This window comes from Erithacus rubecula (assembly GCF_903797595.1).
Source record: "Erithacus rubecula genome assembly, chromosome: 29".
In the NCBI taxonomy this organism is placed as follows: domain Eukaryota; kingdom Metazoa; phylum Chordata; class Aves; order Passeriformes; family Muscicapidae; genus Erithacus; species Erithacus rubecula.
In genome coordinates this window covers 2,924,765-2,936,268 of record NC_136681.1, presented here as the reverse complement: position 1 = coordinate 2,936,268, position 11,504 = coordinate 2,924,765, and positions in this window count along the sequence as shown.

Here is an 11,504-nt window from a genome sequence, read left to right as displayed (position 1 = left end):
TTAATTACACTCGGCGGGCAGTTTTTAGGGAGAATTATGTCAGGTTGGGTGAGCGCTGAAAAAAAACCCAGCGGGGAAATTCCAGGCAGTTCAAACCTTCAGTGGTGGGATGGGAAATGATCAATAGGGGAAGGGGAGGAAAAAAGGAATAAGGAAAGGGAAAGGAATAGGATAAGAAAAGGGGAAAGGAAAAAGGGAAAAGGGAAAGGAAAAAGGGGAAGGGAAAAGGGGAGGGGAAGGGAAGGGAAGGGAAGGGAAGGGAAGGGAAGGAAAGGAAAGGAAAGGAAAGGAAGGAAGGAAAGGAAAAAAGGAAAAAAAAGGAAAAAAGGAAAGGAAAGGAAAAAAGGGAAAGGAAAGAAGGAAAGGGAAAAAAGGAAGGAAAGGAAAGGAAAGGAAGGAAGGAAGGGAAAGGAAAAGGAAAGGAAAGGAAAAAGGAAAGGAAAGGAAAGGAATAAGGGAAGGGGAAAGGAAAAAGGAACAGAATAAGAAAAGGGGAAAGGAATAAGGGAAAGGAAAAAGGGAAAGGAAAAAGGGAAAGGAAAGGAATAAGGGAAAGGAATAAGGGAAAGGAAAAAGGGAGAGGAAAAAGGGAAAGGAAAAAGGAACAGAATAAGGGAAAGGAATAAGGGAAAGGAAAAAGGGAAAGGAAGCTGGAGCTCGCTGGTGGGCGGATTGGGGCTGGAATTACCCCTGGGAAGCAGCAGCGCTCGGCTCTTTGTGATTCCTTGGCCGGCACCGCCTCTGGCTGTGCTGACCTTGCACAGAAAGCGGTGAAACCGAGCCCGGTGACTCCGGCACAGGGAGAAAGTTCAGGGAATGTGCTTCAAGTTGGGATGATCCTGCTCTGCCTACGTGGTTCTATTTTATGGCTCCACCAATTTTTTTGGGGGGTGAAAAAAAAACCATTAATCCCTGCTCAGAGCTTGTAGCAGAGCAGGAATTCCCATTTTCTATGGTTTTCCAGCAGCCAAATTCCTGGAATCCACATGCCTGGAATCCAGAGTTTCCCTCAGAGCTGCACAAACTCAGAGGGGCTGGAGCTCCAGTGCTGCCTTTTCCCATTTGGGGATGGTTTGGGGCTGGAATAATTCCCTGAGAACCATCAGGGCTCAATTCTCCCAAATTTTCTTTGATGGGGACTCTGGTGAACTGGCGGAAAAATTCAGGAATTAAAGTTGGGAATGATCCTGCTCTGCCTACGTGGTTCTATTCTGATGGCTCCACCAATTTTTTTGGGGAAAAAAAACCCCACATTAATCCCTGCCCTGAGCTTGTAGCAGAGCAGGAATTCCCATTTTCCATGATTTTCCATTATTTTCCATTGTTTTCCATGATTTTCCATGGTTTTCCATGGTTTTCCAGCACTGATCTCAACACCAGCAACTCATGAAAGCTTCAAACCAGGAGCTGAAGCTCCCAAAGTGGGTCAGGTCACCCCAAAGACAAAACAGAATTGTTTGTTTATATTCTTGGAGTTTGTAAATGGAAAGATTAAAAAAAAAAAAAACAGAAAACAAAACTGGGACATGTCAGGTTTCCAAGCTGATGAATTTCTCTTTCCCAGAATTCAGGAGAATCCAGGCTGGAGCTTTTTTCAGGGATCTGCTGAGTCTGGCATTGCCTTGGATCTCAGGATGGGGCTGGAATTAGGTCCAGGCTCAGAGTTAAATTTGTATTTTTGGGGTATTTTGGGTGTTTTTAACGAAAAATGGGGCTGATCCATGTTCTGTGGGATTCCCATATGGATTCTGGTTTTCCTCTGAGGATCTGACCCCCAAACTTGCCAAAAAAAAAGCTGTGAGGACATAAAATTCCAGCTGGCTGTGCTGCAAAGAAGATTAAAACCAAATCAACCATTTCTATTTGCTCTGATCCTTCTTTTAAACCTTTTTGAAATGCCATAAACTGGGGCCTTTTCCTTTCCACATTAAAAATCATGGATTGGTTTGGGTTGGGAGAGATTTTAAAATTATCCACGGGCAGAGTTTCACCTCGGACACTTCCAGGGATGGAACAGCCACAGCTCCTCTGGAAATTCCATTCCAGGGCAAGAAAAAAAACCCACAATTATCTGGTGCTTTTAAGCAATTAAAAGAAAACAACTTTTGAATTTGCTGCTTGGTGTCTTTGGTGGGAAGGATAAAACCCCCAGAGCCAGGTGGTGCTCAGCTGTTAGAGGAGCTGGAGATTTGCAAAGTGAAAAAAAAAATATAAATACACCCCCCTGGCTCCTGGAGATAAAAGCCAATTGGGGTGCCCACCTTATCAGAGGGGGAGCAGCAGTGGGGCAGAGTGCTGAGCTTTGATAAGGAGCTCCAGGTGCTCTTATCAGCTGGGAGGGGCTGTGGGTGCTGCCCCAGCCCCAGGAGCCTTTCACTGCCTGATGCTTCCCCCCAAAATTTCTGGGTGCTGCTCCATCCTCTGGGATGCAAATCCTGGGGTTCATTCCTGGATTTTTTGGCTGCTGGCACTGAGGGAATGTGGGTGAATTTTGGGGGTTCTGCTGGGATTTGTTGGGGTGTAAGTTATTAAGTTGTGGATTCATGGAAGGGTTTGGGTCTCGCTCTGTGTCACCCCTGCCATGGGGACACATCCCACTGTCCCAGATTATCCCAGCCTGGCTTGGGCACTGCCAGGGCTCCAGGGCAGCCACAGCCCCTCTGGGAATCCCATCCCAAAATCCCAATAGCCATCCCTGCCCTCTGGCACTGGGACCATTCCCTGTGTCCTGTCCCTCCATCCTTGTCCCCAGTCCCTCTCCAGCTCTCCTGGAGCCCCTTCAGGCCCTGAGGTGTCCCCTGACATTCTCTTGTCCCCACATTTCCATTCCCTGAATCCCAAACCAGCCTTTTCCCTCCTTCCTGGCTCTCATTTCTGAGACTTTGAAAGCAATCCAGGAGATCCCAAGGAGCTCCAGCCCCAAGCCAGCAAATCCTGTGGGATCCTCCTGAGCCCAGGGATGGGGCAGGAGTGGGAATTCCATCCCAGCCCCTCCCACCCTCCAGGGAGGAATTTTTCCTGTGTTTATTTCCAAACCCATCACTCAATCCATTCTTTTCTCCTTTTGGATCTCAGGATGGGGCTGGAATGAGGTCCAGGCTCAGAGTTAAATTTGTATTTTGGGGCATTTTGGGTGTTCCTAAGGAAGGATGGGGCTGGACTTAGATCCAGTCTCATAGTTAAATTTTTAATTTTGTGTGTTTCTAAGGAAGGCTGGGGCTGATCCATGTCCTGTGGGATTCCCACATGGATCCTGATTTTCCCTATGAAGATCTGACCCCCCCAAACTCACCCAAAAAAAAGCTGTGAGGACATAAAACTCCAGCTAGCTGTGCTGCAAAGAAGATTAAAACCAAACCAACCATCTCTATTTGCTCTGATCCCTCTTTTATTTTCTAAAACGGGATACTTTCCTTTTCCACCCAGGAAGGTGAGGAAACCCCCTCTGGAGCAGCAGCAGGAGGATTTTAACCACTGCAGGGTTAAAATATAACCTGGCAGCAGAATTGCTGCACCTGAGAGTGCAGGAGAAAGGGCTCATTAAGGTGACACTAATTCCCCCCTCCCTGCCTTGCCAGAAGGAGATTAAAGTTCTTGCTCAAGGAGAGGAAATAAAAACCTCGATAAACCCTGTGGAGCAATGTTGGGAAATGTGTCCCTGCCGGTTTTATTTCCTGGGATCACTGTGCCCGGTTTGTGGCTGGAATTTCGGGGGTGGGTGTGGCTCGCCAGCTCTAAAATGTCATTTAATTGTGGAAAACACAGTGACAAACGCTGCCGGCAGCACAGGTTTGGTGTCTTGCCCAGGAAATCAAGGTGTGATAATCCCAGAGGGCAAGAAGGGGAGATTTAAAACAATTAAAAAATTAAATTTGAAGGGTCTCAGGGATGGGGGGATGGCTGGGACACCGCAGTGAAGAGTTTTTCCAAGTGCAGGAAAATGCTGCCAAATCCCCCAGATCCATCACGAGTCCCATGCACGACAAAAACATTTATTATTCTTTTTTTCCAGCAGCTCCGTGTTCCCTTGACAAATAAAAAAAAAAAGGAGGAAGGAGAACATCTCGTGTTTCCCCCAACACCTGGATTCTCTCAGCTCATTTCCAAACCCAACACTTTATTTTCCTGGGTTTTTTTCCCCGTTTTTTAAGGATGGTTCTCCTCCTTCCACCCAGCAATAAATTGCGCTGCAGTATCGTGGCAATGGTTAACCTTGATTTGAGATCAACACCTCCTTCCCTGCAAGGTCGAATTCCAAATAATGAGGAATGAAATCAAATCAGGAGCCGCAAAGACTTTGCCTCCTTTCTGCTGGATTTTTTTTTTTTTTCTGATTTTTTGGGTTGTTTTTTTATGGTGGGGTAATTGTGTAAGATGAGGGGAAATGAGTTTTTTGGGGAGCAGCGAGGATGCTGTGGATCCCAAAAATGAAAAGCAGGAAGGTTTTTATGAGTTTTCCATCAGTTTTTTTTTTTTTTCTCTCACAGTGAGATACAGGCAGGGGAGGAGCTGCTGAGACTCCCTCAGAATACCCCAAAAAAACCCAAAAAACACCTAAAAAACCTTGATCAACAGCACAAGAGCTGAGCACGGCCCCTTGTGCTTTGGGGACAATTTGGGGCGATTTTGGGGACATTTTAGGGCTTTTTTGGGGATAATTTGGGGCTGCTATAGCGATAATTTGGGGCTGCTATAGAGATAATTTAGAGCTGCTTTAGGGGATATTTTTAGGACTTTTTTGGGGACAATTTGGGGCTCCTTTGGGGATAATTTGGGGCTGCTTTGGGGACAACTTGGGGCTGTTTTGGGGGCATTTTTAGGGCTGTTTTGGGGATAATTTGGGGCTGCTGTAGTGATAATTTGGGGCTGCTTTGAAGATAATTTAGGGCTGCTTTAGGGGACATTTTAGGGCTTTTTTGGGGACAATTTGGGGCTCTTTTGGGGACAACTTGGGGCTACTATAGCGATAATTTGGGGCTGCTATAGCGATAATTTAGAGCTGCTTTAGGGGATATTTTTAGGACTTTTTGGGGGACAATTTGGGGCTGCTTTGGGGACAACTTGGGGCTGTTTTGGGGACATTTTTAGGGCTCTTTTGGGGACAATTTGAGGCTGTTTTGGGGATATTTTGGGGCTGTTTTGGGGATAATTTGGGGCTGCTATAGCGATAATTTAGAGCTGCTCTAGGGGACATTTTATGGCTCTTTTGGGGACAATTTGGAGCTGCTATAGGGATAATTTAGTGCTGCTTTCAGGGATAATTTGGGGCTGCTTTGGGGATAATTCAGGGCTGCTTTAGGGGACATTTCAGGTTTGCTTTGGGGATATTTTCGGGCTCATTTGGGGCTGTTTTGGGGACCTTGCATGGTAAACAGCCCCTTTGCCCACGGAATCTCCAACTCCTGGTGTGATTGAACCTTCCTCTGCTTCACCAGCGGGTGGGGAGGAAACTTTTGTGGCGGTGCCCGTCCCTTTATGAGGGTGCCCGTCCTGGCACAAGGGGGGGGTGCCAACTCTCAGGGGCTGTGAGCTCGCACAGGACACGCGACATTCAGGTGACACCCCGGGAGTGGCAGGAATCGCTAAATCTCCCGTTCCTTCCCTTTTCTCCCGGCCGGACGCCGATCGCGGCGGGGACACCGCGCTCGGTGACAGTTGCGATCCCCCTCAGCGGCCGCGCCTCAGCACCGCCCTCCCCTCATGAAATAGCCCCGCCCCTCCAGCGTTTCTACCAATCACATCCCTCTGCCGCGTTAATTGTCATATTTTATTGGTTCATAATGCTGCCAATCATTTTCCCGCCCGGCGATGTCATCAATGCGCCCCGCTCTGATTGGTGGGGCGTGGCGAGCGAGGCTTTAAAGGCGGCGGCGGCGGCGCGCGGTCCCAGTGCCCGTCCCCCCCGGTGCCGGTGTCGCTCCGGTGTCGCCAGCCCGGCCCGTGTCCCCCCGGTGGCGGCGCATGGAGCTGAGCTGTGCCATGGGGGGCAGCACCGCCGCCCCCCCGGGCCCCGGCCCGCCCGCCGCCGCCGCGGGGGCCGGGCTGATGGAGGGCGACGACTACGAGAGTTTGGGCAGCGGCGTCGCGCTCAGCACGCACATGGTGGCCGGGGCCGTGGCGGGGATCATGGAGCACACGGTCATGTACCCCGTGGACTCGGTCAAGGTGCGTGGGGACAGCGCGGGGCGGAGGTGCCCGGGTGGGGGGACACGGGCGGGGGATGCTGCGGGACAGAGCGGGGAGCGTGCGAGCGTTATTTGGTGGTATAGGGGGTTATTGGGGTGCGGGGGTTATTGGGATATAGGGGGTTATTGGGGTGCGGGGGTTATTGGGGTATAGGGGGTTATTGGGGTGCGGGGGTTATTGGGGTACAGGGTATTGGGGTACGGGGTATTGGGGTATAGGGGGTTATTGGGGTGCGGGGGTTATTGGGGTACGGGGGGTTATTGGGGTATAGGGATTATTGGGGTGCGGGGGTTATTGGGGTACGGGGGTTATTGGGGTACGGGGGTTATTGGGGTACGGGGGGTTATTGGGGTGCGGGGGGTTATTGGGGTGCGGGGGTTATTGGGGTATAGGGGGTTATTGGGGTGCGGGGGTTATTGGGGTACGGGGGGTTATTGGGGTATAGGGGGTTATTGGGGTAGGGGGGTTATTGGGGTATAGGGGTTATTGGGGTATAGGGGGTTATTGGGGTATAGGGGGTTATTGGGGTAGGGGGTTATTGGGGTGCGGGGGTTATTGGGGTGCGGGGGTTATTGGGGTATAGGGGGTTATTGGGGTATAGGGGGTTATTGGGGTACGGGGGTTATTGGGGTATAGGGGGTTATTGGGGTATAGGGGGTTATTGGGGTGCGGGGGTTATTGGGGTGCGGGGGTTATTGGGGTACGGGGGGTTATTGGGGTATAGGGGGTTATTGGGGTACGGGGGTTATTGGGGTGCGAGGGTTATTGGGGTATAGGGGGTTATTGGGGTGCGGGGGTTATTGGGGTACGGGGGTTATTGGGGTGCAAGAAGTGCTGAGGATTCAAGGAAGGGAGGGAACAGGAGTGTGCAAAAGGTTTTGGGGTGCCAGAGGGGAGTGTGCAAAGGGTTATTGGGGTGCGAGGAGTTTTTGGGTACAAGGGGGAAGGAGGGCAAGAGAGGGTGAAAGAGATTTTGGAGTGCAAGGTTTTTTTTGGGGTGCAGGGGGTTATTGGGGTGCAAGAACTGGGGATTCAAGGAGGGGAGGGAACGGGTGTGCAGGAGGTTTTGGGGTGCAAGGTTTTTTTGGGGTGCAAGAGGGGAGTGTGCAAGGGGTTTTTGGGGTGCAGGAAGTTTTGGGGTGCAGGGAGATGGGAGTGGAAGAGATGTGCAAGAGGTTTTGGGGTGCAAAACGAGGAGAAGTGTAAAGGGTGTGCAAGGAGCTGTTGGGGTTCCAGGGAGGAAAATCTGCAAGAAATTGGGGTGTTGAGGTGCAAGAAAGGTGGGAATGTGTGAGAAATTTTGGGATGCAGGTGGGCAGGGCACCCATGGGATTGTCACCAATAATGTCACCAGTAATGGGATGGGACTGTGGGGGTTTTTTTTGGGGTCAGGGTGTTCCTAGAGGAGCTTCCTGGTGGATTTTGGAGCTGACCACACTCAGGGAAGGTTTTGCAGTGGAATCATCCTGAAGGATAATCCTTGCTGCTGTGAGGAGAAGAGGGAAATTTGGGAAAAGCCAACCTGCCTCACTGGTGGTGTGGATGAATCACAAGATGTTGCAATCCTTCTCCTTTTTCAGGGCTCCCTGAAAAAGTAGAAAGAGCAGAGCAGAGGAAATACTTTGGTTTTTGCAGGTCCTTCCAGGGTGACAAGCAACTCAAAGAAAATCTTTTTTGTTGTTTGTGTTTGTTTTTTTGTGATATTTTTTTTTGGGTTTTTCCCTGCTGCACCTGCCTCCTAGATTTGGGATATCCCCCCTGACATAAATTTTTATGCCTGAGCAGTTTGATTTTCCCTCTGGAATCCTGGACTTGCTCACCAGGGCATTTCAGCAGGGAAAAGCAGAGTGAGAAATGAAACGTGTTGGCTTCCTGCAGTGGGAGGTGCTTTGGAGGAAAAAAAATTCCCCGAGTTCTGATTTCCAGCACTGGGGTAATCCTGCCTGGAAATGCTGGGAGAGGATAAAACTCCAGGAAAACTCAGCTGTGTGTGCTGGGACAGAGTGAAATCCCCACTGGGATCTGCCCCTGTTCTGCTGCAGGGAAAGGGTGACCACTGACCCAAAAAAAAGGGAATTTTTTAATCCTCAAACAGCTTTTTGTTTGTTTAGCATGGGTGCAATCCAATAATAAGTCAGTTCCTGAGAGCAGCTTTCACCTTGGATGGGGGGAGAGAAAGGAGCAAAACTTTTCCCGTGGCATTTCCAGGGTCCTTTACCAGGCTGGGGGTGGGTTGGGATTTTCTGCTGCTCGGGGGGAATGGCAGAGTCATTTCCTGCCAAAGAGAAACCGAAATGTCATTTGGGGAATTGTTGCACTTGCACAACCCCTGATTCCTCAATGGTTTGGGTGGGGAGGGACCTTCAGATCCTGCTAGTGCCACCCCTGGGCAGGCAAATGTCCCTGTCCCGGTGTCACCTGGCACCTCTCACTGTCCTGGTGTCACCTGGCACCTTTCACTGTCACCCTTTCACTGTCCCAGAGTCACCTGGCTCCTTTCATTGTCACCTTTCACTGTCCTGGTGTCACCTGGCACCTTTCACTGTCACCTTTCCCTGTCCCAGTGTCACCTGGCACCTTTCACTGTCCTGGTGTCACCTGGCACCTTTCACTGTCACCTTTCACTGTCCCAGTGTCACCTGGCACCTTTCACTGTCCCAGTGTCACCTGGCACCTTTCACTGTCACCTTTCACTGTCCTGGTGTCACCTGGCACCTTTCACTGTCCCGGTGTCACCTGGCACCTTTCATTGTCACCTTTCACTGTCCTGGTGTCACCTGGCACCTTTCACTGTCCTGGTGTCACCTGGCACCTCTCACTGTCCCGGTGTCACCTGGCTCCTTTCATTGTCACCTCTCACTGTCCCAGTGTCACCTGGCACCTTTCCCTGTCCTGGTGTCACCTGGCTCCTTTCATTGTCACCTTTCACTGTCCCAGTGTCACCTGGCACCTTTCACTGTCCCATTGTCACCTGGCACCTTTCCCTGTCCCAGTGTCACCTGGCACCTCTCACTGTCCTGGTGTCACCTGGCTCCTTTCATTGTCACCTTTCACTGTCCCAGTGTCACCTGGCACCTTTCACTGTCCTGGTGTCACCTGGAACCTGCTCATTGTCACCTCTCACTGTCCCAGTGTCACCTGTCACCTTTCACTGTCCTGCTGTCACCTGGCACCTTTCCCTGTCCTGGTGTCACCTGTCCCCTTTCCCTGTCACCTTTCCCTCTCCCCTTTCCCTGTCACCTTTCCCTGTCCCATTGTCACCTGTCCCCTTTCCCTCTCCCCTTTCCCTGTCCCATTGTCACCTGTCCCCTTTCCCTGTCCCCTTTCCCTGTCACCTTTCCCTGTGCCATTGTCACCTGTCACCTTTCCCTGTCCCCTTTCCCTGTCCCATTGTCACCTGTCCCCTTTCCCTGTCCCATTGTCACCTGTCCCCTTTCCCTGTCCCCTTTCCCTGTCACCTTTCCCTGTCCCACTGTCCCCTGTCACCTTTCCCTGTCACCTTTCCCTGTCCCCTTTCCCTGTCCCATTGTCCCCTGTCACCTTTCCCTGTCCCCTTTCCCTGTCCCACTGTCCCCTGTCACTTTTGGCAATTCCATCCCAGCCCCTCAAATGCACCAATTCCTTCCCAATACCAAATTTTAAATTACACTTTTTTTTCCCCCCAGTATTAAATAATAAATATTAATTTTTTTTTCCCCTTTGACCTCCAGCCTCTCCTTCCTCTCCCCCTCAGCTCTGCCTGTTTTATTTTGTTTTTTTTGTTTTGTTTTGTTTTGTTTTGTTTCTGCCTGTTTGGACACTGTTTTTTTGGTTTTTTTTTTATTTGTTTCTGCCTGTTTGGACACTGTTTTTTTTATTTTTTTTTTTATTTTTCTTTCTCACACTTCTCAGGCTTGTTTTTGCAACCAGCTGTGCTGGGAGCCCAAATTATTTGGAGGCATCAGCATGTCAAGGACTTTTCCTGGCAGAAAAAAAAAGAGTTTCTCCTCCTTTTCCCTTCCCTTTTCCCTCCTTGGCTGGTTGTTCTCCTTAATTCTGATTTTGGTTATTATTTGGACAATTTATCCTCCTAAATTCTGATTTTGCTTATTCCTAAATTCGGATTTTGGTAATTCCTTGGCTGTTTGTCCTCCTAAATCCAGGGTTTTGTTATTTTCTTTGGCTGTTTATCCTCTGAATTCTGAATTTGGTTATTATTTGGGTAATTATCCTCTTAAATTCTAAATTTGGTAATTCTTTAACAGTTAGTTCTCCAAAATTCTGAATTTGGTTATTATTTGGACAATTTATCCTCCTAAATTCTGATTTTGGTTATTCCTAAATTCTGAATTCTGTTATACCTTGGCTGTTTGTCCTCCTAAATTCTGATTTTGATTATTCCTTGTACTTTTACTTCTATTCAATCCTAATTTTTATTACTTCTTGGATTATTTTTCATGATTTTGGTTATTCTTTGGGCACTTTGTCCTCTGAATTCTGCTTTTGGCACCTCCTGGAGTTGCTGAATCCTGGTTTTATCTGTTCCTTGGGCTTTTAATCCTGTTAAACCTGAGTTTTGGTTATTCCTTGGGCATTTAGTCCTGGTTTTATCTCCTCCTTGGGCTGTCAATCCTGTTAAACCTGAGTTTTGGTTATTCCTTGGGCATTTAGTCCTGGTTTTATCTGTTCCTTGGGCTTTTAGTCCTGTTAAACCTGAATTTTGGTTATTCCTTGGGATATTAGTCCTGATTTTATCTCCTCCTTGGGCTGTTAGTCCTGTTAAACCTGAATTTTGGTTATTTCTTGGGCACTTAGTCCTGGTTTTATCTGTTCCTTGGGCTTTTAATCCTGTTAAACCTGAGTTTTTGGTTATTCCTTGGGATGTTAGTCCTGGTTTTATCTGTTCCTTGGGCTTTTAATCCTGTTAAACCTGAATTTTGGTTATTCCTTGTTCACTTAGTCCTGGTTTTATCTGCTCCTTGGGCAGTTAATCCTGTTTTACAGGTTTTGGTTATTCCTTGGGCACTTAGTCCTGGTTTTATTTTCTCATTGGGCTGCTAGTCCTGTTAAATCTGAATTTTGGTTATTCCTTGGTCAGTTAGTCCTGGTTTTATCTGCTCCTTGGGATGTTAGTCCTAGTTTTATCTTCTCCTCGGGCTGTTTGATTTTTCAACCTTTCAGAGCAGCTCAGATCCACTAAAAAAAAAAAAAAAAATCCTATTATCCTTCTATTTGACAGCTTTACCCACCTCACATCTCTTTTTTTCCCTGAAAACTGAGGAGGAGGCTCCAGGGGACACTAAATTGGCATTTTCCTGTTTTGGGGGGAATTCCTATTC